The following is a 25,787-nucleotide window of genomic DNA, read 5'->3' on the forward strand; positions in this document are numbered from 1 at the left end:
GCAGAGGGTTACAAACGAGTCCTATGACACAGCTGGTGGAGTAGACAATCATTTCAAGCAGAAGAATCGACATCATAATCGACCGTCGATCGACGTTGATGCCCCTCCATCGATAGACAGACGTCTCGAGTTTGGAAAACATGCCTATGACCGTGATGGAACTAGGAGATTCCACTGGGAGGAGAAAGATGAATATGGAGTCTACAGAGATGATCAGGGCCACGCCAGAGATGTGGATGGACACATCATCCATGTGTCCAAGGATGAAATCAGGAAGCTAATGGAAAGAGCTTCGAGAGATGAGCACAGCTACATATGTCTTCCAAAACATGCTAGCTCATTCACACAGACTAAGCTGGTACCAGAGATCTACACCAAGGACGAGATCAATGAGATGTTTTATGGAGTCTGTGGAGCCCAAGAGAAGAATGAAAGAGACTTCCATATGAAGCTTGATGGTGTTTACTATCCACTGAATGATAGCATTAGTTGGTTGACTACATGTATGGAGGAGATGAGGCAAGACATAGCCAAAATTTAGCATGCGGCCGACGTTTCTCGACAAGCATCGATCGAGAAACATCGACCTGCATCGATCGACAAACATCGACCTGCATCGATCGACAATCGCTTACCAGCATCGGTCGACGACAATCTACCACACTCACATCCGATGAAGTCTCAACCAGATTTTCACACCTGAGCAGAGATTGATCAGCTGATAGAAGAGATCTACAGAACTCTGGAAACTACAGAAGAGAGGCTTGATATAAGATGTGATGACATCTATTTCCCAATGGACCTTACAATGAGTGATGTGACTTCTCATATAGAAGCAAATAAAAAGGGAATTAGTGGAGATTCAGGGATACATCACCCGTCGACCAGAAGCATCAGCATCGATCGACATACGCACCAACATATCGATCGACAGTCACAGAAGGACATTGATCGACGAAGCTACAAACCGAGGCAGGCTAGTACCAAAGGTGGCATCAGACAGGTCTGATACACACAACCATGGAGAGGAGATCTCAACTGACACTTACACCACACTTATGAGACATCAATTCAACCTTGAGAGTCTTGGAGATAGATTGCAGAAGATAGAAAACACAACTGCAACAATGAAGGACAAATGGCGCAGAGGAGATGAAGCAATGAGACTCCACTGGTACATGGTTCAACAAGCGCAGAGAAGAGATGGAGACTTGTTTCCCAGCAAGTTCCAGCTTTCAACATTACTAGCCAAATCACCTCCAAAAAGTCAAGCTAAATGACTATAACAAAGCGCTGAGTGGAAGGCAACCCACTATTAGGTAATATTTAATTGGCTTTTATAAATCTAGTATTTTTGTTGGTTTTTAATTATTGCAGGTCATAAAAAAAAAGGATCCGAGTAGACGATTGCCGTGAGTTTCGATCGACGAAAATCTGCCGACATCGATCGACAGAATATCACCTGCCGCGACCGATATCAACACCTTTACATCGATTGACATCCATTCTGGTCTGGTATATCGTTCTAACTTGTTACATTGAGTCCTTATGATTTAGTTATCACCATAACTCCGACTGAATTTACACTGGGGATAATGTAGTTTAAGTCTGGGGGGAAGTTTACTGATAGTAGTTTATTCATGAGTCTTATTAAAATGTTTTCAAAAAGTTTTTATTGAGTCAAGAAGAAGATGATGAACTTATTGATTTTGCTTGTTATCTAACCACACCATTCTAGACTTACTAGTTGCAGATAGTACTAAAGATATTAAAGTGGATCAACCTGTCAACTATGTTACACTTGCTTAGAGTGTTTGAAGGAAACAAAGCTAACCTCCAACCTAATTGAGCTCAACTCTGCTTGTGTTGAGGCTTGGTATACATGAGATCAGATTTTTCAAACACGTCTGGAAGGTAAAGCCTTGTGTAGATTATCACCATTTCTCTCTCTATTTTTGAAATATAGATAAAATTATAGATATAGTTATGCAAAAAAATAAAAAATAATAATAAAATAAATAATAATATATATATAGATAAATTAGGAAGAGATTCTAATAGAACTTGGTGGCTAAAACCATTAAGGTTTGCTTCATAAGAATTCTATAGGTAAAGGATTAGAACATGGCTTGGTGGCTACAACCATTAAGGCTTGATTCACAAATAATCCTAGTATATAGGTCAAAAAGAAGTGAATAGTATTTGGTGGCTAAAACCATTAAATCTTGATTCATGGAAGCCTGTCCAATCTTGGTCAATGATCTTGCAATATAAGCAGACCTTGACTGAGAGAGAAAATTAGTAGAGAGAGATGATAGAAACTATTGTTTACCTGCAGGTCCAGATACTTGTTTGAGCATCCTTGCATCCTGTGATCGATACCCTCAAGGTAAAGTCTACACTTTATTTATGTAAGAATTAAGGTTGGTAGAGGGGATTGTGAGACATGATTTGCTAAGTTGTTGACTAGATGAACTTGGTTACTAGACTAGGATATGTTATAGTGTGATTCTGAGACTAGGGCTGTTTAATGTGTTGATTCTAAGTTTAAAATTATGTGAGTCCCAGCTGTTTTCAAACCTCTTTCAGAGAGACTGTCTGTTTGTTTTGCTTGAGGACAAGCAAAAGGGTAAGTCTGAAGGAGTTGATAGACTATGGATTTGACCCACTTTTACCCATGGTTTATAAGTGTTTTAACTACTAATTATTATATTATAGAGTCTATTTAGCATATTTATAGGATCATGAGTGATTTGGAGGAAAGTGACGATTTTGGAGCATTTTGGAGATATTTGGAGTAAGCACCCGAGATGACCATTGTGCACGACCATCGGTCGACACTGAGGAACAATAATCGATCGATGTTCACGTCTTGACATCAATCGACAGCGAAGCTCGCAGAAAGCCTGTTTGGTCTCAGCCGACTTAGAGCCCAAGTCTTCACTTATTTACAAGATTACCCCTAACGAGTTTTAACCTAACTATATAAGCTTTGTCAACATGTTAGAGGTAAATTGTGCTTTCTTGTTTTACTGATTTTACAGTAAAGATTTTCTAGGATTTTTAGTAGATTGGATACAAGATCCAAAGAGATTTGTGATTGGAACTCCATTGATATCTACATATTTATCTATGCAGTTTTTATACCTTATTGTTGTTATGAATTGTTTGGCCATGTCTAAGTAGTTCTCTTGTTAGATTTAGGATTTAAATAGTTTATGTGGGATTAACCCCAACTATAGATTGCTAAGTTCTGATATTCATCATTAGGATTGTCATTAATGCATGTTTCTAAATTAGCTACTTAGAACTTGCCCTACGAGTTGTAGACATAAGCGATAGCTTGCATCTCACCCTAAATCCATCCTAACTTAGCTAAGATTGCTAGAGTAGGCTAGAGCTCATCTAGGATTTTTTATTAATTTTCTATTATTTTATTTACAAATTATAATTTATTTTACTATTAAAAATCAGAAAATAACTAAACTAAAAAAAAAACTAGAGTACACTACAAGAAATATGTGTTTTGATAGCAGTAGAGGATAGCGTTTTTTGTCTTTCTGCTATGGTTGACATACCCTTTAATTTAAGATAGCGTTTGTACATTTGGAAACGCTATGATAGAGTGGTGTATATAAAAACGCTATGATATCGTATTTTTAATAGCACATAATTAAAAACGCTATATTTGCATTTTTGAATCCCTAAACCCTAAACGAGGTTTCAACCCTAAATTCTAAACACAAACTTTAAACTCTAATATTCTAACGTCAAATCTTAAATTTAACCTAAAATATTAAATATTAACTCAAAGTTATATATTTTCATAAATAAATCTCAAATCTCTAAACCCTAAACCCTATACTCAACCTCTATTTTAAACTCATAACTTTAAATCTAACCCTAAATAAAAAAGTTTCAAACTTAAATTTAATTCTTAAAATAAATTCAAATTTATTTTCAAATCTTAACTTAAAATCTTAAATCAATACCCTCAAACCCTATATATATCATACCTTAAATTAATCACATACCTTAAACTCTAACTAAAAATCTTAAAACTATAATATTTTTTATTATTTAACTTCAAATCTTAAAATGCTTATAAAAGTGAAATCTATTCATTTTGTTAATCTTAATTGTTTTAACCGAATTTGTTAATCTTAATTTTATTTGACTTAAATTGCTTATAAAAGTGAAATCTAATCATTTTGTAATTTTATATCATTAGCTTTATAATATAAATGAATAATTTAATTTTATATATATAATACTCAAAATATATAATTAAAATTACAAAAAATAAATATTAATTTAAAAAAAATAAAAACACTTCTTGTAAGAATACCAAGCCATTGATTAACATTAAATCAAAGGCCACAAATCAATCCTTTAGTTTTTTTATTCTCTCTTCTCATTGGTTAACAGATCAATCCTTTAGTTTTCTTATCTTTCTTCTCATTGGTCACTTTTTCAATGACAAGGATTACAATTTTTAACCATTGATTATTTTTGATCTAAAGGCCTAAAATCTCTCTCGTAGATCTCATCTCTTTTTCTTGTCATCTCTTTCATTCTTCTTCCTTTACAGGTTCACCATCAGACTTAACAATATTCTCAAACGAATCCGATAACCCAACTCCACCCTCAGACCCAGCCAAACCTCTCCCTTTCCAACCATTAGCGTCAGGATCGAGACCCAGTCACCAGATCTACTCCTCATGCGCAACGATTGGTGGGAGATGTAGCTATCGTCGTCGGCGTTGTTCTTACACGGAGCTTCGATGTCGACCATACAAGCATCTTTGTCACAAATCTGGATTGGAGACAAACCCAAATAGTGACGAACCGGAATGGAAGTGCGCCAGAGGTGAAGGATGAGACAGCAGATGCTGAGGCGGAAGCACGACTAACAGAGGCAGAGGCGGAGGCGCGAGTAACGGAGGCAGAGGCGGAGGCGCGAGTAACGGAGGCAGAGGCGGAGGCGTGACGAAAACTGATGCAGAGGCGGAGGTCATGGAAGAACACGACGAAGAAGGTGGTGGTGCGGCGGGATAGGTTTAGATTAATTTTGTTATTAGGTTTTCTTATTAGGTTTAGTTTATTAATTTTGGTTTTGTTATTAGGTTTAGTTTATTAAAATTGTAAATCATATTTTTGTAACCCAGTTTAATTATAAATAAATTTAAATAATAAACAAAATTTTAATATATAAATCAGTTTAAAGTTTTAATTATGTTTTTCTTTTTTTAAATAATAGCTAAAAATAAATAAATTTTAAATTAAATAATTTTAGTGTAAATAATAGCAAAAATAAAATGCTATTAAAAATATTTAATTGCATACAATAAAACGCTATAATATATAATAATAAGATAGTAGTGTGAAAAACCGCTATCTAATGTGTCTGACCTATTATGACGGGCGATGATACAGCGCTTCATAAACCGCTATCGTATCGTTAGATAGCGTTTTTCGTCCGCTAAGAAAAGCGTTTTTTCTTGTAGTGGTAAGACACATAATCTAAACTTAAATCTCCACAATCACAAAGAAAAATAGAATACTATAGTAACACTTACTCAATAAAAGTCTGAAACACAAATGAACGCGATCAAGCACCAATCCAAAACACCAAAAAAAGGATTGAGAAAGAATAATCACCGGACCAAAGTCACCACGAAGCAGGAAAACACATGCATAATGCACAACCACCAGCTAAAAGGTATGAATCACCTCACAAACAAAACAACCACATACAAGGAGCCCATGCCAACGAAGAACCACAAAGCTCTGAATAGAAGAGACCAAAGCACCAAAAGACTAACTCCACACACATATACCAAAGGAAGCAGGAGAAGAAGAAAAGCAACATAAGGGAGGAAGAATGGAAGCCAACCACAGAGAAATCAGAGCTCAAGTTTGAGACAAGAAATAATCTTCCAAGCCCACAAAACATACACCAAGGAAAACACTATCCAAACCTTGAGTGGCATATATGTGAAATGGAGAGCCACCAGAGACACAACCAGCGATGAAAAGTGCAACGAGATGAGAGAACAAAGAAAGAAAAAGAGACTACACAAAATCAGCAAACTGTGGAGCCATCCTCGAGCTATGAAGAGAACATAAAAGTCAGATCACAAAAAATCAGATCTTGAAAACCAAGACTAGCAGGGACTATCAACGGCAAGCCAAATACGAGGAAGACAACTAAACTCTGATCCAACCCAAGGAGATGTAGTTCCTAACATTAGCCAAATCTAAGGAAGAAGAAGAAAAATATTGACCAGAACAGCGTATAGCATCATGAGAAACAACCGCACAACTAGGAACTCATAGCCCTGGGACGGATCCGGATATCCGGGAAATTTAGGGTATCCGGATACGGATCCGGATCCGTCGGATCCGTGGATTTAATATCCGGATCCGGATTCGTGGTTTCCGGATATCCGGGTTTCGGATATCCGTCTCGATATTCTATTATCCGCGGATATCCCGATCCGGATCCGTCAAAATAAATAAAAATAATTTTTTTAACAAAAAATACAATTTTTTTTTTAATATAATACATAAATTAAATATTTATAAATATATTTATATATGTTTATAATATTGTGAAAACTAAAATATAATATTATAAGATTAATTCATGTATAAATATTAATATATCAAATATAAATATTAATAAAATATAAAAATTTAATGTATTTTAAAAATACGGATCCGGATCCAGATATCCGGACCTAAAAATTAAGATATCTGGATCCGGATTCGGTTTGAACAGATCCAAGATTTTACTATCCGGATTCGGATCCGGGCACCCCAGATATCCTATTTTCGGAGCGGATCCGGAGCGGATCTCGGATCGAATCCGGATCTCAGATAATAAGTCCCATGCCTAGGAACTCATATACCTGATCTACAACAAATATCAGATAATCCCACAAGAGAAGAAGAAGAGGAAAAACAAGAGCAACAAAGGTGAGCCTTTTCCGGTGGTGGTAAGAAACACCGCATACCGGAAATGTAAATAAATACATAGATGGTAACGGCTCAAGTCAAAATATGCGGAGACGAAAAAAACATCTTATTAGAATAATGTTCAGTGTTGTTAAAAAAATAATAATGTTCAAAAATGTGAAAGTATGAAATACAATTTTGACGCTGAAACCGTTAATGTTAGAATCAACAAATGCTTAAATTCAAATTGATTGAAATTTAATATGCTTTACATTAGAAGCTCAATTCACCACTAACAAATACTACTATACATACAACAATACATTATTGAAAAGACGAACACATAATATATTAATCTATAACCTAATACGACATAACACAATAAAATATTAAATCATGCTCTTCACAAATAAATACTGACCACATAATTACATCATCCAAAAATATCATATTTAACCATAACAAAATAATATTTCGCGCGAAGCGCGGACAGCCCCTCTAGTTATATATAAAACTAAGTATTTTCCAACATTTTCTTACAAAATTATCTTCAACTTCTTCATAAGAACATATTAAAAAAAGTTGGAAACATTTTATAAAAAATGTAACAATAATTTGGAAATTTTATTCAAATTATTCTAAATTCAACTGGACAAATCTAAATTGTATAATATAAATTTTTAGGTCAAAAAGAGAAATTCTATTGAATTTTAGAATAATATAAGTCTGAATAGTTTTCGGATTTTAGGTTATACCTGTTTTTTAGGAACCAAATATTTTCAGTCATATCAGCTTGGGTTATGTCGGTTTAGGGTGGCATGAAAAAAAAATTCTCCTTTATAACGACACCTGAAACATAACCGAATTAGAAATGGTTGGCATGAAAAAACTCAAGTGAAAACCAGTGTACTGCGAATCTGCCAATATCTTGAAAATGACGTACGATAAAAAAGTAAATTGTATCTGAAAAGGATTTGTGTCTAAGGTTGTGAATAAAGCATTAGAGCACACACGTCGGTGGTGGTCTTTTACTCCCTTCAATATGTAGGTAGTTATATCAAAAAAAAATTGTTTCACAGTATAAAGTGTTTTCAAAATCCAAAGCAATAAAATAATTTAAATATTCCACTAAAAACTTTTTAAAGTTTTGTTTTGGTTTTCTATGTTTTGAACACTTATTAGGCAACTCACTATTTAAATGTACTTTAGTTAACCAAAACGTTTTGTTCTTTGCATCTATTTCTTTCTTGAGTATTGGTCTACATATCCTTTTCCTTTACTTAACTTTTGCAGTTGATGGTGTTCTTAGAATTTGCTTTATTATTGTTGTAATTGTCATGTTATAACTATGCTCTTCGGATTTACTTAATGTCCGCCAAATATAATTCTGAATAATTTTTACATATTATTCAAGAAAGGTAATCAAATATTTTAACCAAACATGAAAGCTACATCTTCAAATGAGTGAGACAAAACAAAAAAAAAACAGATCAAACAAAAATGCAGAATAAATACAGATCAAATACATTATGCAGAACAAATGAAGATCAAAAATTATGTAGAACAAATGAATATCTGACTGATCAAACTAATTTAGTGAATCAACATGTTCAACTGAATTTTTTAAATTTCTAACATATTGTAAGTTTAATATATAAAACAAAATATTAGGTCTGACTAAAAAGAAAATAAAAACATAAAATAAAAAAATTACTTGTTATAATATATATGTTGGCAACAAATAAAATCTTATTAAATTTTATTAGTCATAAAATTTAACTTATTTGTAAGATAATAAATTCTTCATAATTCATTACAACATAACTAATTCAAAACATATTTTCATTTTTTGTTTGAATGGATGTAGTATATAAATTAACATGAAAACAATTAATTAAACAAAAAAAATGTGTGCAGGTATTATAATACATAATATTCAACCATTACAAAACATAATTTATATTTAACAATTTTATAAATATTATATAAAAACAGTAATCAGATAAAAGATAAAAAAACATACATGTGTCATAATATATTGGTAGAGAATAGGTAAAACATTTATTAAGTATCATTGAATATAAACTCTAACTTATTTTAACATATTAATTTTTTTATGATTTATTGAAAGAACTAATTAAAATGTACCTTAATGTTTTAGTTGTTTTTAATGGACATAGATATATATCAATTAAATATATAAAAAGGTAATTAAACATAAGATAAAAATAATATTTTTGTTAAAATATAAAAATAATTAAATATAAATACATGTATATGTCAATTATTTTTAAAGAACAAGTGAGATTTTCATTAAGTAATACTGAATATAGATGATAACTTATTTGTTATCAAAAGAAATGAAATATTATAATACTTATAGATAATAAGTTAAAAAGAGAAAAGAAAAAAAATGATTGGTCACCTACTTTTCATCATCTTCTCTTTACTTGCAAAACAAAAAAGCTACGTCACAATAACTTGCAACATTATTTTATTTTTTATTAACTCTTTTATGTTTTACATTTATTTGTTGAGTGAGTGTTAAATGCCGATCTTTTTCAATCCATATTTCTTCTGCATCTGTCATGTCTACTTCTTGCTTTGTATTCAGACCCATAATCTCTACAGAACATAACTCGTATCGTATGTGATGGGATTGGAACCTAAGCATATTTTATTCTAATGTGGTAGTCCCAAAGTATTTTCTGAAACCGGGGACGAATTATGAAACATGCAGAGAGAGAGCAGTCGATGAAAAGACATTATTATATTTTCACCTAATTTTGTCATTCGAATCCGTTTTCGATTCTCTCGCCAAAAGATATCAATAAATTTTCTCATGCTTCTTTCATTCGAACTCGTTCTCATTCTCTCGCCAAACAACTATCATTATTGAACTGTTTATTATTAGTAGTCAACATGCTTTTTTAGATAAAAAAAAGTGATTTACATATGAAGACACTTTTTGTGTGTTTTGTTAACATTTTTTGATTCTCTAACTAAAGGGGATCTAGCGGATCATGTGAACTGAGTGAAGCTAAAGCGGATCAGACGGATCAAATGGAACGCAAGTAGATCAAGTCTATATTATTTATATTATTATATTTAATTTAAAATTATATGCTATTTTCATATTTTTTAATATATTTTATATTTTAATGTTAAATATTTATTTAATATTTTATCATCATAATAATACAATATGAGTATTAAATATGTATAATAAATTGAAAATATGTTTAGTATATTATATGTATTTTATTTGATCTAAATTATCATATATTATATATAACAGTTTGTACATAAAATAAATGTTTGTCACATATTGAGAAAACATTAATAATGCATGTCAGTATTAATTTATTAATAACTTAAAGCATATCAGCCTTGTACACTTCAAATGTGAAGTGTAAATAATGTTAACAAAAGACCATGATTTTACTTCACAAAATAGAACCGATTATCCTAATATTTGGACTGCTATATTATTTATCTTATTTTATTGAAAACACAAGTCCATCATTTTTTTTGTTAAATGGAAGGTGAGATGTGGTCGTACCACCTAATGTGGAGGAACAATCATTTATCTGTCTCCCAATCATAACCTAAAGTTGAACTCAATGTTTGAGTTTGGGTGCTATTTTTCCAACATAAGAGCAACCGCATCGGTGGTGGTCTTTTACTCCCTTCAATATGTAGGTAGTTATAGCAAAAAAAAATTCTTATATCAGAAATAATTCCATAGATCTCGATGTTGATGGCCTTGATAAGTTGAAAGGAACCAGATTGACATCTGATTTATTTGATTCCTAATTGTCTGCAGTATCGAAGAGCTTCCTGTAGCGTTAATGCCATCATCTTTGAAAATAACATACGATAAAAAATAAAATGTATGTGAAAAGGATTAATATCTAATAAGTGAACTAGCAGTGATTGGACCCAAAACGACTAGTCTCTCTAAAGAACAGAAAGACATCTTGGAAAGAATGACAATAGTAATTAATGGGTGTCACTGACTGGTGCATTAATAGTAACTCAGAGTAAATGTTAACTCTCATTCAATCATATTAAAATGAAGGGCTAGTGTTAATAACTTAATAGTAACTCAAAGTGAATGTTAATTCTCATTCAATACTTAGTACTTGACTATAATAAAATTTTGAATTTGAGTATCTCTACCAATATATTATAAGCATTTATTTCGTGAACATGGTAAAAACAAATGCGAAAACTTTTTCAATAATTTATAAACAAAATGTTTCAAGCTTTGATATATTTTAAAACTTCTTATAAATAAAATAAAAAAAATTTATAAATAAATTTGAAGTAATTTGAAACAAATAAATTTGAAGTAATTTGTAACAATTTTTTTTTTGTTATTCGTTATATCTTAACCTCCATAATTTTATCTACTATTTTGATTAACCATTTTTATCCACCAAAACAATTCTGGAAATTCGTATTACGATTAAAACATATATAAATAAAATATTAGCGTAGTAATAAACTAGGTGATTATATATAAAACTAAGTATTTTCCTACATTTTTTTACAAAATTATCTTCAACTTCTTCATAAAAACTTATTAAAAAAAAAAATAAGACACATTTTTTTTTTTAAAAAAAGTAAGACACATTTTTTTAAAAAAAAATATAACAATAATTTTTAAATTTATTCAAATTATTTTAAATTCGAGTGGACAAATCTAAATTGTATAATATAATTTTTTTATTTCAAATTAGAAATTCTGTTGAATTTTAGAATTATATAAGTCTGAACAGTTTTCGGATTTTGGGTTATACCCGTTTTTTTAGGAACCAACACTTTTCTGTCATATTAGCTCGGGTTATGTCTGTTTAAGATGGGTTTCTCCTTTTTCATAGAACCTGAAACATAACCGAATTAGAAATGGTTCGCATGAAAAACCCAAGTTAAAACCAATGTACTGCCAGTCTGCCATCATCTTGAAAATAACGTACGATAAAAAAGTAAATTGTATCTGAAAAGGAGCACACATGTCGGTGGTGGTCTTTGACTCTATTCAATATGTTGGTAGTTATAGCAAAAAAAAAAATATGTTTCACAGTATGAGGTGTTTTCAAAATCCAAAGCAATAAATAGTTTAAATATTCCACTAAAAACTTTAAATGTTAGAAGACAATACTAAAGTTGGTGATTATCCTTTGATAAATAATAGTGATTGTCAAGCTTGGTACACGTGGGGCAACAACGCCTATCCTTCTCATGTTGCAGATGTTATTTTTATAATGAGACACAGTATACGTGTCTTCTTACTTCTCTACTATAAATACCTCTTCCCCTTTTTATTTGTATTAAGGGGAAAATAATAAAGACTCTCAATTCTCTACTCTCTCGTTGTTATACAAAACATAAACATACATATATAATATATAGATACATCTGAGCTAGTAATTTACAACACGTTATCAGCACGAAGCTCTGACCAACTGAGCACGAGCTCTCATATACCGCTGAAGTCTATCAATCTGGAAGCTCTAACCAACCGAAGCTTATCAATCCGAAAGTTCTTAAACCAGCCGAGCTCAAAGTAGATGCCCTTGATATTACGAGAAATAATTATAAGACTTGGGCAGTGGGTGCAAAGATGCACTTGAGAGAAAATGAACTTTGAGAAATCATCGATAAGTTGAAACGATATCGGATGAGTAAAAGAAAAACCATGATATTTTACCCCACTTCAATGATGGTTTAAAAGATGAAGTATATCATGAGAAAAGATCTAGAAGATCTTTGATGATTAAATCCTTGAAAAAAAGGATCGGAGTTGATGTAAATCTTCAGAATAAACTGAAAAAAAAAATGAAATCATGATACTAAACCATCAAATTGGTCCTATTAGAAAAGGACGAGGGTGTGGATGCGGTTGAAACCGCTATCATGGTCGTGGAAGAGGACGACGAAGAAGATTCCGTCCCTATGAGAATAATGGAAACTTCCACGAAAAATGAAAGTGGTCGGGTGATAAAAGGCAAACAAAAAAGGTTTGCTATAGATACGGCCAGAAAGAATTTTGGGTACATAGTTGTCGTACGTCAATAATTAGCCGATCTATATCGAGAATCAAAAAGAAAAAAGAGAAAGGAAGTATATCAAACTTCGTCTCTTATGAGCCCGAACCATTTTTCATAGCTTGAATACTCATCTTGATGATTCAGATTTTCTGGTTGGTCCAGAAAATGAAAATAAAATATCTATCTGATATGAGAATTATCTTCCTGAATAAGATTTTGAGATTCAGGATGAAGATAAATATACCTGACAGATATTGGGTCATCGTCATAACTACTAAAGGTAACAAATATCTTTCTTCTCTCAAACTAAATAGGAATAGTATCTAGTAATATAAACATATTATTAGCTCTAGAAGAGCTTATGATGAAAAGACATGCATAAGAAAAAGATGGCAACCTGAAGTTTACTGATTTATAGCCATCTCCAATAATGTTATTGACATTATTATGAAATGTTGAAAAACCAGAAGATTTTCACATATAGCATGTCAAGAAAATAAAGGAAACCATCATGGTGATGAATCATCAAACAAGTTCACTATATGTGATTTCTTTAAGCAGACCCCAAATTAAGATCTCACTCTAAAGGATTTGAAACATAATTCATCCCAAATGGGAAAACTGAATATGTTATTGGTTCTAGAGTGGGATTCAGTACGAGATTTTAGACATGGAGTGTCATCATCTCGAAGGGGAGAATTAAAGAATCCTAGTAAGTGGAACAATGAAAAAATTATGTTCGCACTCGAAAAAGAACTTGATAAAGTAAATTCAAATAAGATGATCCCCATGATTGGGTGAAAACATGCAGTTGTGCATGTAATAAAGACATATACAATCCAAAAGTATAAAGTATATGGATACTTAGAAATATGCTCGCAAGTTTGCTAGAAGCATATGATAAGCTGATGGAATGAGATATGTGAAATGGATTACAATGAAAAGTAGGATAATCTATTTACAAAATGTCTGCCAGACATTTTGATGAAATAATGAAATCTCATACTCCAGCTGAAAATGCTCCAATAAGAAGTGTCCTAAAAGGATGATATATAAGTGTGTCCTAAAAGGATGATATATGAGTCTATGGCACGCTAGAGACGTGATAGACCATTTTGGTTCCAAAGAGTCCTCGAAAAGGAGCAAAAATATAAATAGAGGATGAATCTCATGATGAGACCGTTGATATGGTTAATATAATAGTCAGGTACCTGAGTAACTCATCGATGATAAAGAGATCTCGATTAACCATATCAGTACGGATAAAAAGATGGAACCAAAAAGAAAATAAATTGTCGACAATAAATGAAAAAACGCTATATAGATCAAGTACATTATGCAGAACAAATAGTGATGCAAAACAAAAAATGCAGATCAAACAGAAATGCAGATCAAACATAACAAATACAGATCAAGTACATTATGCAGAACAAATACATATCAAAAATTATGTACAACAAATGAATATCTAACTGATCAAACTAATTTACTGAATCATCATGTTTAATTGAATGTTGTAAATTTCTAAAATATTTTAAGTTTAATATATAAAACAAAATAGTAGGTCTAATTAAAAAGAAAATCAAAACAGAAAATAAAAAAAATTTCGTGTTATAATATATATTTTGGAAACAAATAAAATCTTATTTAATATTACTATTTGTAAGATAATAAATTCTTCATAATTCTTTACAACATAACTAATTCAAAACATATTTTAATTTTTCGTTTGAATAGATGTAGTATATAAAATAACATGAAAAATAATTAATTTTAAAAAAAATGTGTGCATGTATTATAATACATAATATTCAACCATTACAAAACATAATTTATATTTAACTATTTTATAAATTTTATATAAAAATAGTAATCAAAAAATAATATCCAATTAGGGGTTTGATCATCACTGGACCCAACTTGTGATCGAATGCATTTCTTCAGTATAGTACCGAGTCTTAATGAATGGTCAACCAAAGGGACACATAATTCCACAGAGGGGTCTACGGCAGGGAGATCCCTTATCTCCTTATTTATTTATCATGTGTACGGAAGCATTGATCGCAAATATCAAAAAGGCGAGAGAGAGAGAAACAACTGGCGGGCATAAAGGTTGCAAGGGCTTGCCCTCCAATTTCTCATTTGCTCTTTGCTGACGATAGTCTTTTCTTTTGCAAAGCACAAATAGAGGAATGCTAGACAATATCAGGATTCTAAAGGAATACAAAGTGGTATCGAGTCAGCAAATAAAATTTGAAAAATCATCAATTCGATTTGGGCACAAGATTAAGGAACCCAACCGATAGGATCTACGGGACATCTCTTAGGGATACAGAATTTAGGCAGAATGGGATCATATTTTTGGGAATACCTGAGAATTTCGGAGGATCAAAAACAAAAGTCTTTGGTTATAGTCGGGACCGTTTAAATAATAGAGTAAATGGGTGGACTTTTAAGTTTTTTATCAAGGGGGAAAGGAAGTGATCATCAAATTTGTGGTAACGGCTTTGCCAAACCATGTAATGTCCTGTTATCGCATTCAAAAATGGTTATGAAGAAGCTAACGAGTGCGGTGGCACAATTTTGGTGATGTCCAGGGGGCAATACTAGAGGTATGCACTGGAAGTCATGGGATAAACTTTACAGTGCTAAGGATGAAGGGGGTCTAGGATTTTAAGACCAAACAGATTTTAATACAGCTATGCTTGGGAAGCAACTTTGTAGATTGATAGAGAAACCGAACACTTTGTTCTCTTGTATATTCAAAGGACGGTATTTCAAGAATGCATCACCCCTGGAACCAATTAGATCGTACTCGTCCTCCTATGGCTGGCGCAGTATTTTCTCTGCTAGATCTCTTGTTAGTAAAGGACTAATCAAAAGGGTGGGATCAGAATCTTCTATCTCAGTATGGAATGATCATTGGCTCCCATCCACTCGCCCGAGACCAGCAAATAAAAAACAACAAAACCTTTATATGGACCTTACAATGGACTCGCTCATCAATGGGGCATCGAGAACATGGAATTTACAGGTCATTCGGACGTTGGTGGATCCTCACGATGTGAAAATAATTGAAAGTATACCTTTAAGCCGAAATCAGATAGCAGATCGTGATGGACGGCATTTCACTAATAATGGGAGATACACGGTAAAATCTGATTATCAAGTAGAACGAGTGTATCCAGACAAAGAGAGAATGCTTCCAGGGTATGGTCCCTCGGTCTCTCCCCTGAAGGCTTTTTGCTGGAAAATACGGTGCCCTCCAAAAATGAAACATTTCTTATGGCAATTTGTATCAGGATGTATTGTGGTAAAGAAACACTTAAGAGCGAGAGTCTTCAGGGGGATACCATTTGTGCACGCTGTGGGGCACCTGAGTAATCCATAAATCATGTGTTTTTAAAAGTCCGCCGGTGGTTCATGTTTGGGTGCTCTCACGAATTCCATCGAATCCAGACATCTTCCCTACTCAATCATTGTTTACAAATATGGATAATTTATTTTGGTGGAAAGGACGAAACAACAGTCTTTAGTAATTTTGATATTGATCCTAGAGATACTCTTAGATTGGCAAAAACAGAGTCACTACTTTGGGCTAAGGCACAAATATCCCTTACATAGGGAACCGATCAAACTCGGTTACCAGGAGAAGCAATAGTTCAAGCTATCCCATGTAGATGGTGTTTTACGGATGGATCTTGGAAAAATCAGGATAACTATTCGGGACAAGGGTGGTATAGCACACTGGAAGATTTTGATGGTTTAATGGGAGCGAGGAATACAAGAGCGAATCAGTCGCCCCTTCATTCGGAGATAGAGTCCCTTATTTGGGAAATGGAATGCATGAGGAAATTAAAACAGTGTATGGTTACATTTGCCACGAATTGTTCTTAGTTCGTGAAGATGGTTTCAGAACCAGAAATATGGCCAGCTTTTGCAAGTTATTTGGAAGATAACAAGATTTTGAAGAGAAGTTTCAACAGCTCAGAGCTCGTTCATATACCACGGACGCAAAACTTAAGGGCATATAGTCTATTACGCATTGCAAGAAAGCAACTGTCGTTTGTAGTCCATATGGATGCGGAGCTACCAGTTTGGTTTGCAAAGTCTACATGAGTCTGATTTATGCTGCCGACAAATAAAAAAATAATAATAAAAAAAAAAAGATAAAGGGAAATTGCCACAAATACCACATTCATAGTACCACTTTTCATGTTTACACTAACAACTTTTACCCATATTTTGGACTGTGAAATTTAGGATTCTAATAAATATATAAATAAATACTAAAAAATATTAAAAAAATTAAAAAATAGTTTCAAACATAATTTTCGATTTTTAAAAAGAAATTATGAAGAAAGAATTTTGAAAAAAAATTCAAAAAAATTTATAATAAAGTTCGAATTTGAAAAAGTATAATTTGGAAACATATTAAAATATTGTTTTTTTTTTTAATTTTTTTAATTTTTTTATTTTTTAAATAAGTATTTATTATATGTATAGATAATAAGGGTATAATAAGAGTCTTTTAATACTTAATGAATAAGATATTTATGAAAATATCCCTTTAATGGTGGTAAAGATGAATAATGGTACCATGAAAGTAGTAAACATAAATTCTCCCAAGATAAAAAAAAACATACATGTGTCATAATATATTTGTAGAGAATATGTAAAACTTTACTAAGTATCATTGAATATAAACTCTAACTTATTTTAAACATATTAATTTTTTATGATTTACTGAAAGAACTAATTAAAATGTACTTTACTTTTTGAGTTGTTTTTTAATGGATGTAAATATATGAATCAATTAAATATATACAATAAATAATTAAACATAAGATAAAAATATTGCTTTTGTTAAAATAAAAAAATAATTAAATATAAATACATGTATATGTCAATTATTTTTAAAGAACAAGTGAAATTTCTATTAAGTAATACTGAATATAGATTATAACTTATTTGTTATCAAAAGAAATGAAATATTATAATATTTATAGATAATAAGTTAAAAGATAAAAAAAAAGATAAAAAATAATGTCATTGGTCACCTTCTTTTCGTCATTTTCTTTCCTCTTCTCTTTACATGCAGAACAGAAATACAACATCACAATAATTTGCATGCAATATTTTATTTCTTAATAACTCTTTTATATTCTGCATTTATTTGTTGAATGAGAGTTAACTGCAGTTTCTTCTTTATCCATATTTCTTCAGTCATATCTCTCTTCTAATCTCTGCAGAACATAACTCGTTTTGTATGTGATGGAATTGGAACCTAAGCATATTCTATTCTGATGTGGTAGTCCCAAAGTATTTTCTAAAACAGAAGACAAATTATGAAACGCACAGATAGAGAGAGAGAGAGAGAGAGCACTCGAAAAGACATTAATAATTTTTCACCTGCTTCTGTCATTCGAAGCCGTTTTCAATTCTCTCGCCAAAATACATTAATAAATTTCCACTGCTTCTTTCATTCGAAGCCGTTTTCAATTCTCTCGCCAAACAACCTTCATTGCTGACATGTTTATTACTAGTAGTCAACACGCTTTTTTAGATAAAAAAAGGGATTTACATATGAAGACACTTTTTGTGTGTTTTGTTAACATTTTTGATTCTCTAAATAAAGCGGATCAGGTGGATTGACTAAAAGTAAAGCGGATCAGATGAATCAAATGAGAAGCAAGTGGATCTAGTCCAAAATATTTATATTACAATATTTATTTAATATTTTATCATCATAATAGTACTATATGAGTATTGAATAAGTATAATTAATTGAAAAAATGTATTTAATATATTATATGTATTTTAGTTTCTTTAAACTGTCATATATTATAGAAAACAGTTTATACATAAAATAAATGTTTGTCACATATTGGTAAAACATTAATAATACATGTCAATATTATTTTATTAATAAATTAAAGCAGATCAGCCTTGTACACTTCAAATGTGAATTGTAAATACTGTTAACAATAGACCATGATTTTACTTCACAAAATAGAATCGCTTATCCTACTATTTGGACTGCTATTTTGTTTATCTTATTTTATTAAAAACACAAGTGAATCATTTTCTTTTTGTTGAATGGAAGGTGATGTGGTCGTACCACCTAATGTGGACGAACCACCATTTATCTGCCTCTCAATCATAACCTAAAGCTGAACCCGATGTTTGAGTTTGGGTGCTATTATTCCAGCATAAGAGCACACGCATCGGTGGCGGTCTTCTGCTTCCTTCAATATGTAGGTAGTTATAGTAAAAAAAAATTTGTTTCACAGTATAAGGTGTTTTCAAAATCCAAAGCAAAAAAATAATTTAAATATTCCACTCAAAACTTTTAAAAACTTTGTCGTTGGTTTTCTATGTGTTGAACACTTATTAGGCAACTAACTATTTAAATGTACTTTAGTTAAATAACTATTTTTTTTTTTGGTTTTCCCATATGTTTCCTTCTTGAGTATTCGTCTTCATATTTCCTTTATGTAATTGTTGCATTTTGTTGTGTTCTTCGGATTTACTTCATTATGGTTGTAATTTTCATGTTGTAAATGTGTTTTTGGGATTTACTTAATGTCTGCCAAATATAATTCTGAATAATTTTTACATATTATTCAAAAAGTTTAACCAAGCATGAAAGCTACATCTTCGAATGAGTGATGCAGAACAAAAAATGCAGATCAAACAGAAATGCAGATCAAGCAGAACAAATGCAGATCAAGTACATTATGTAGAACAAATGCAGATCAAAAGATTATGTACAACAAAGAAAATTTAAGTAATCAAACTAATTTACTGAATCATCATGTTTAACTGATTGTTGTAAATTTCTAAAATATTGGAAGTTTGATATATAAAACAAAATAGTAGGTCTAATTAGAATGAAAATAAAAACATAAAATAAAAGAATTTACGTGTTATAATTTATATGTTGGAAACAAATAAAATCTTATTGAATATTATTAGTCATAAAACTTAACTTATTTGTAAGATAATAAATTCTTCATAATTCATTACAACATAACTAATTCAAAACATATTTTAATTTTTCGTTTGAATGGATATAGTATATAAAATAACATGAAAAATAATTAATTAAACAAAAACAAAAAATGAGTGCATGTATTAAAATACATAATATTCAACCATTACAAAACATAATTTATATTTAAATATTTTATGAACGTTATATAAAAACAGAAATCAAATAAAAGATAAAAAAACATACATAAGTCATAATATATTTATTGAGAATAGGTAAAACATTTACTAAGTATCATTGAATATAAACTCTAACTTATTTTAAACATATTTATTTTTTATGATTTATTGAAAGAACTAATTAAAACGTACCTTAATTTTTGAGTTGTTTTTAATGGATGTAGATATATGAATCAATTAAATATATAAAATAAGTAATTAAACATAAGATAAAAATACTGTTTTTGTTAAAATATAAAAATAATTAAGCATAAATACATGTATATGTCAATTATTTTTAAAGAACAATTGAACTTTTTATTAATTAGTACTGAATATAGATTATAACTTATTTGTTATCAAAAGAAATGAAATTTTATAATATTTATAGATAATAAGTTAAAAAGATAAAACAAATAAAAATGATGCCATTGGTCACCTACTTTTCGTCATCTTATTTCTTCTTCTCTTTACATGCAGAACAAAAAAAGCAACATCACAATAATTTGCAGCAGTATTTTATTTTTTTATTAAATATTTTATGTTCTGCATTTATTTGTTGAATGAGTGTTAAATGCAGTTCCTTCTCCATCCATATTTCTTATGTATTTGTCATGTCTATCTCCTGCGTTGCATTGAGACCCATAATCTTTACAGAACATAACTCGTATTGTATGTGATGGGATTGGAACCTAATCATATTCTATTCTGATGTGGTAGTCCCAGAGTATTTTCTGAAATTGAGGATGAATTATGAAACGTGCAGAGATAGAGAGAGCACTCGTTGAAAAGACGTTACTAAAATTTCACTTACTTTTGTCGTTCAAAACGGTTTTCGATTCTCTCGCCAAAAGACATTAATAAAATTTCACATGCTTCTTTCATTCGAAACCGTTTTCGATTCTCTCGCCAAACAACCATCATTACTTAACTATTTATTACTAGTAGTAACACACCTTTTTAGATTTTAAAAAAGTGATTTACATATGAAGACACTTTTTGTGTGTTTTGTTAACATTTTTGATTCTCTAACTAAAACGGATCTAGTGGATCAGGTGGACTGAGTGAAACTAGACGGATAAATTGGAACACAAGTGGATCGAGTCAAATGTGAAGTGTAAATACTGTTAACAACAGACCATGATGTTACTTTACAAAATAGAACCGTTTATCCTACTATTTGGACTGCTATATTATTTATCTTATTTTATTGAAAACACAAGTGAATCATTGTTTTCTGCTGAATGGAAGGCGAGATGTGGTCGTACCACCTAATGTGGAGGGACCATCATTTATCTGCCTCCCAATCATAACCTAAAGCTAAACCCGATATTTGAGTTTGGGTGCGATTTTTCCAGTATAATAGTACTACTAGGTAGTAATCCGTGTTGTACGCGGAGTAAAATAGTTTATTAGATTATTTATTGTATTATTTATTAAAAGATTTCTTGTATAGCTTTTTCTAGGGATGGGTATTCATATATCCGTTCAGATTCAGTTGATATATTCAGATTTTTAGAGTTGAAAATTTAAATCGTATTCAAATATTTACAAATTTTTGTTTGGATATGGTTCGAATCATTGCGGATTCGGTTGTATTCGAGTTCGGGTACCCATTTTAATTATGTATTTAAAAAAAACAAATATACTTAAATCCTCAAAATCTAAAAAAATAATAATATATAACGTAAAGTTTTCAATAATGTAAGACTAAATATTTAAATTTACATAGAAATTATTTCAATTTAAATACTTGGATGGTGAACAAATAAATATTTTCAGTATTTTGAACATTTTCTGATAGTTTTAGATATTTACTTGTGACCATGTTAATAATTTTTAGATAATTTTATATTTTTTAATATCTAATTGATATAAAAATTAAAAAAATTAATGTATTTAAGTATATAATTGTGATTTAGATATCTTTGGTATCCAAAATATTTTTTTGGATCAGATTCGAATCTGGTTATCTGGATATTAAACTTTTAGATCTATTTGAGTACTTAATTTAGTTTGTGTTTAGTATTACTTTCAAATCTAGTTCAGTTTGGTTCTTCAGATCCAAATATTTTTGCACATACTTACTTTCTGTTCATAATATAAAGCAAAATAAAATAAATGTAGAACATATATTGTAGGCTTATTTAACATACATAATTATTGGACCATACTTTAAGAATGCCATTAAAAATGGTTTGGCATCGTGTCAATATTGTTGGGTATGTTGCAAATTTACATAGTCTATAATCAATAACGTGTATTTTCTTATAAATATTTTTGGTAAATATAATAAAAACACGATACAATCGAGTGAAAAGTGTTAGAGTTGCATGAAAAATAATGTGATCTCTTTAGTCGGAACCTGAATTTATTTTTCAATCGATTTCATGAACTTTTTTTCTTTAAATGTTTTTCTGATTTCTAATTTTTTCTAGCAATCTGATTATGTTTCTAATTCTTTGTCTGGTATGAAAGCTTCGTAAAGAAAAGTAATATTTGGTTAAACTAAAGATCTGATTTTGTGTGTGATGTTTTTTACCTCAATTTCCTTAATGCATAACCAATCACAATTATTTACTACCTTCGTGTAAAGAAACCCCAACCATAGCTAAGTTCGGCAAGATGCGAAACTTTCAATTTCTAAAAACATCCTCATTCTAGCATTTTAGCTGATGTAAATCTTAATGATTTTGTAATTTTTTTCTTTCAAAATGATATTATTCAGTAGTAGTACAGAGTGAATTTTTGTTCACTAATACAAAGGTTAAAAATGTAGGAACTAAAAATGAACTGATTAAAAAAAATTAGTGTGAACACTTTAAATTATCTGCGGTGGAGTTAAAAAAAATAGTGTATGAACACATTAATTGTTAAATGAATGTGAGACCGACACGTTAGCATACTCAGATTTAAATCGATCTGAGACTGCCACGTGTCCAACGTAGTATGAAAGCAATAAATAACAATATTTTTTTTTAATATATAACGGATTTTTTTTTGGAACAGCTTAAAACGAGGGACCGACAGATTTTTTACCACAGATTAATATTTACCACAACTTTTTTACATTATCATTTTTTATCTTTTTAGGTTGATTCACTTTCTTTCTACGATGTGTGGAGTTTGAAACTTCATGTCGTCTGAAAGCTAATTAAGGTTCCTACTGTAAACCTTATTCATCTTTCTCACATTCAAGTGGTGGCCAATCATCTGTTTAGGTTTTGGTTTAGTGTATATCGTATTAATCGACCTCCTATATATAGCTTATGATATCATATTGGTCGACTTTCTGGTCTATTGTTAGATAAATATAATTGTTTTCTTTTGTGCTCTTCCACAATGTTTCCCTTAGTTTGATTTTGAATAGTTTGATCAAAGTATCACTATTTTGTTTTATGAACTTTCGGATTTAGGCTTCGGTTAAGTCCGGGAACCAACAAGAAGAAGATCTCAAATCAAGGAGCCTAGAAGATGTATCCGATCACGAGGTGGTTGAGAGATTGAAGTATGTCGTATTCCATTCACTTTAATCAGGTTTTGTTGTAGTATGTGTACTCTTTTGATGGGTTGTCTTTCGTTATATTTTAGATTTTGTTCGTTCAGGTAACTACTTTGATTTATGTATGTTCGGATACTTATAGGTTGCTATTTTTTAATTTGAGTTTTTCTTTGTTGTTAGTATTTTTTGGGTAACACTCTTTTGTTGTGTTTTTCTTAAGTTAGATCTAGGTTTTGTAAGTTCGAAATATCTCTTCGATCATAGAAGTTCAATGTTTTATATACGTTTGTTATTTTCCAATTTGTTTTTCTTCTTTGTTTATTATTTTGTGCAGTGTCAAAGTTTGACATCAAATGAATAGCAGAATAGGGGAGCACACAATTTTGAATTATTATTTCTGTTCCATAAGCCATAGACGAAACAAGTATTTTCCGTTTGGTTTGGTTAGGATTCCTAAATTTTTTGTTGTTGTTTGTAGTATTTGATATGGAACCATAATTTATGATTATTATTACAGAGCTTCTTTTGTACACAAACTCTGTAAAATAGCTTTTTTCAAAAAAAAAAAACTGTGTAAAATAGCTTATGGCTTGGCTATGGAAACGGACACAGGAAAATTTCAGGTTTACTTACATAGGCTTGATCAGTTTTGGTTCGAAGAATTATGGATTTAGTTTATTAGTTTTCAGTTGTGTGTACTCATTGACAAATATGCTTAAGCATAGTTTCAATCCGAAATGCCTTTTGTACACAACTGGTTGGTTGATGGGTTGTCTGTCTCTAGGGGTATATGGATTTATTTTAGTTCTTACTTTCTTACTAATTACATATACAGTTGTTTCTTTCTCAGTTTGGTCTGCAAAATTGTATATTATATTGTCTTTTACTTTTGAGTGACAAAACTAAGACGTGTATTAATTAAAAAAGCACACAAAATGTAACTGGTAGAGTTATTCTACTTTGTTGTGTATGCCATGTTTTCTATTCTTTGATATATCACAGCCCATTTTTTCGGCTCAAGCATTGCAGTTTTGATTAGTTACAGTAAACTTTCTCTGATGTCAGCAACCAGAATTCACCATCTCAGTCGCTAAATAAAAATATACATACAGAATTACAAAATATCTTCAAAATTCAAACTCATGGTGTATATATTATAAATCTCTGGTCTTTTAGACTTTATTTGTGTGAATTCATGTAGATGTAAAGAGTTCAAAATTAAATCCTGACATGAACTTAAAAAGAGGACTTGCTCGATTGGTGATTCCAATCACTTCCTTTAATTGTATTCAATAGATTCAGGCGGGTATATTATTTATTTTACATTTTTTAAAAACATTTAATTTTTATATTTGTGTTTTTAGTCATATTTGTGTTTTATTTTGTATAATATTTTTCTTAAATAATTAATAAGAAATTTTAATAATTGTATTAATTAATATAGTTGGACCACACATATATCAATAGGTCATGTTGCTGTTTTAATATAATAGATTTATTTATGTTCTTGAATTTTACTGGATATGCATACTATAATGTTACAATTCACAAATTATATTTACTAATTAATTAAAAAAATGGCAATCATTTATAATAGTGATTTATGAAGTCATAATTAAGTATCAACATAAAAAGTCTTATAGTTTGTTTAATATCTAATAAAATTATATTAATCCTTATACTAAATTAGATCAGAATTCAGACCCTAAAGGATAATCTTTAAATCGATCATTCACATATTAATAAATACTAGATCTTGATCCGCACAACCGTTCGGGTTTATTATTTCTATACTAAAGTATTTTAGTTTATATAATAAAATTTATCAATAAAATTAATGTAATTTAGTGTTATCTGTTATCTAACTCTATAAGACTGATGTTATGTGGCTTTTACTACTACTACTCCAATTTCTAAATTTTGTATTTTTGAAATAAAAAATTATTATAAAACATTATGATGTAGCAATACTATTTTACATATTTTTTTTGTTTTATTTCTAAATAAATAAAATTGGACCTACATAATAGAGAAGACAATTTTAGAATACTATTAAA

This window comes from Brassica napus, chromosome C5, assembly GCF_020379485.1.
Source record: "Brassica napus cultivar Da-Ae chromosome C5, Da-Ae, whole genome shotgun sequence".
NCBI lineage: Eukaryota > Viridiplantae > Streptophyta > Magnoliopsida > Brassicales > Brassicaceae > Brassica > Brassica napus.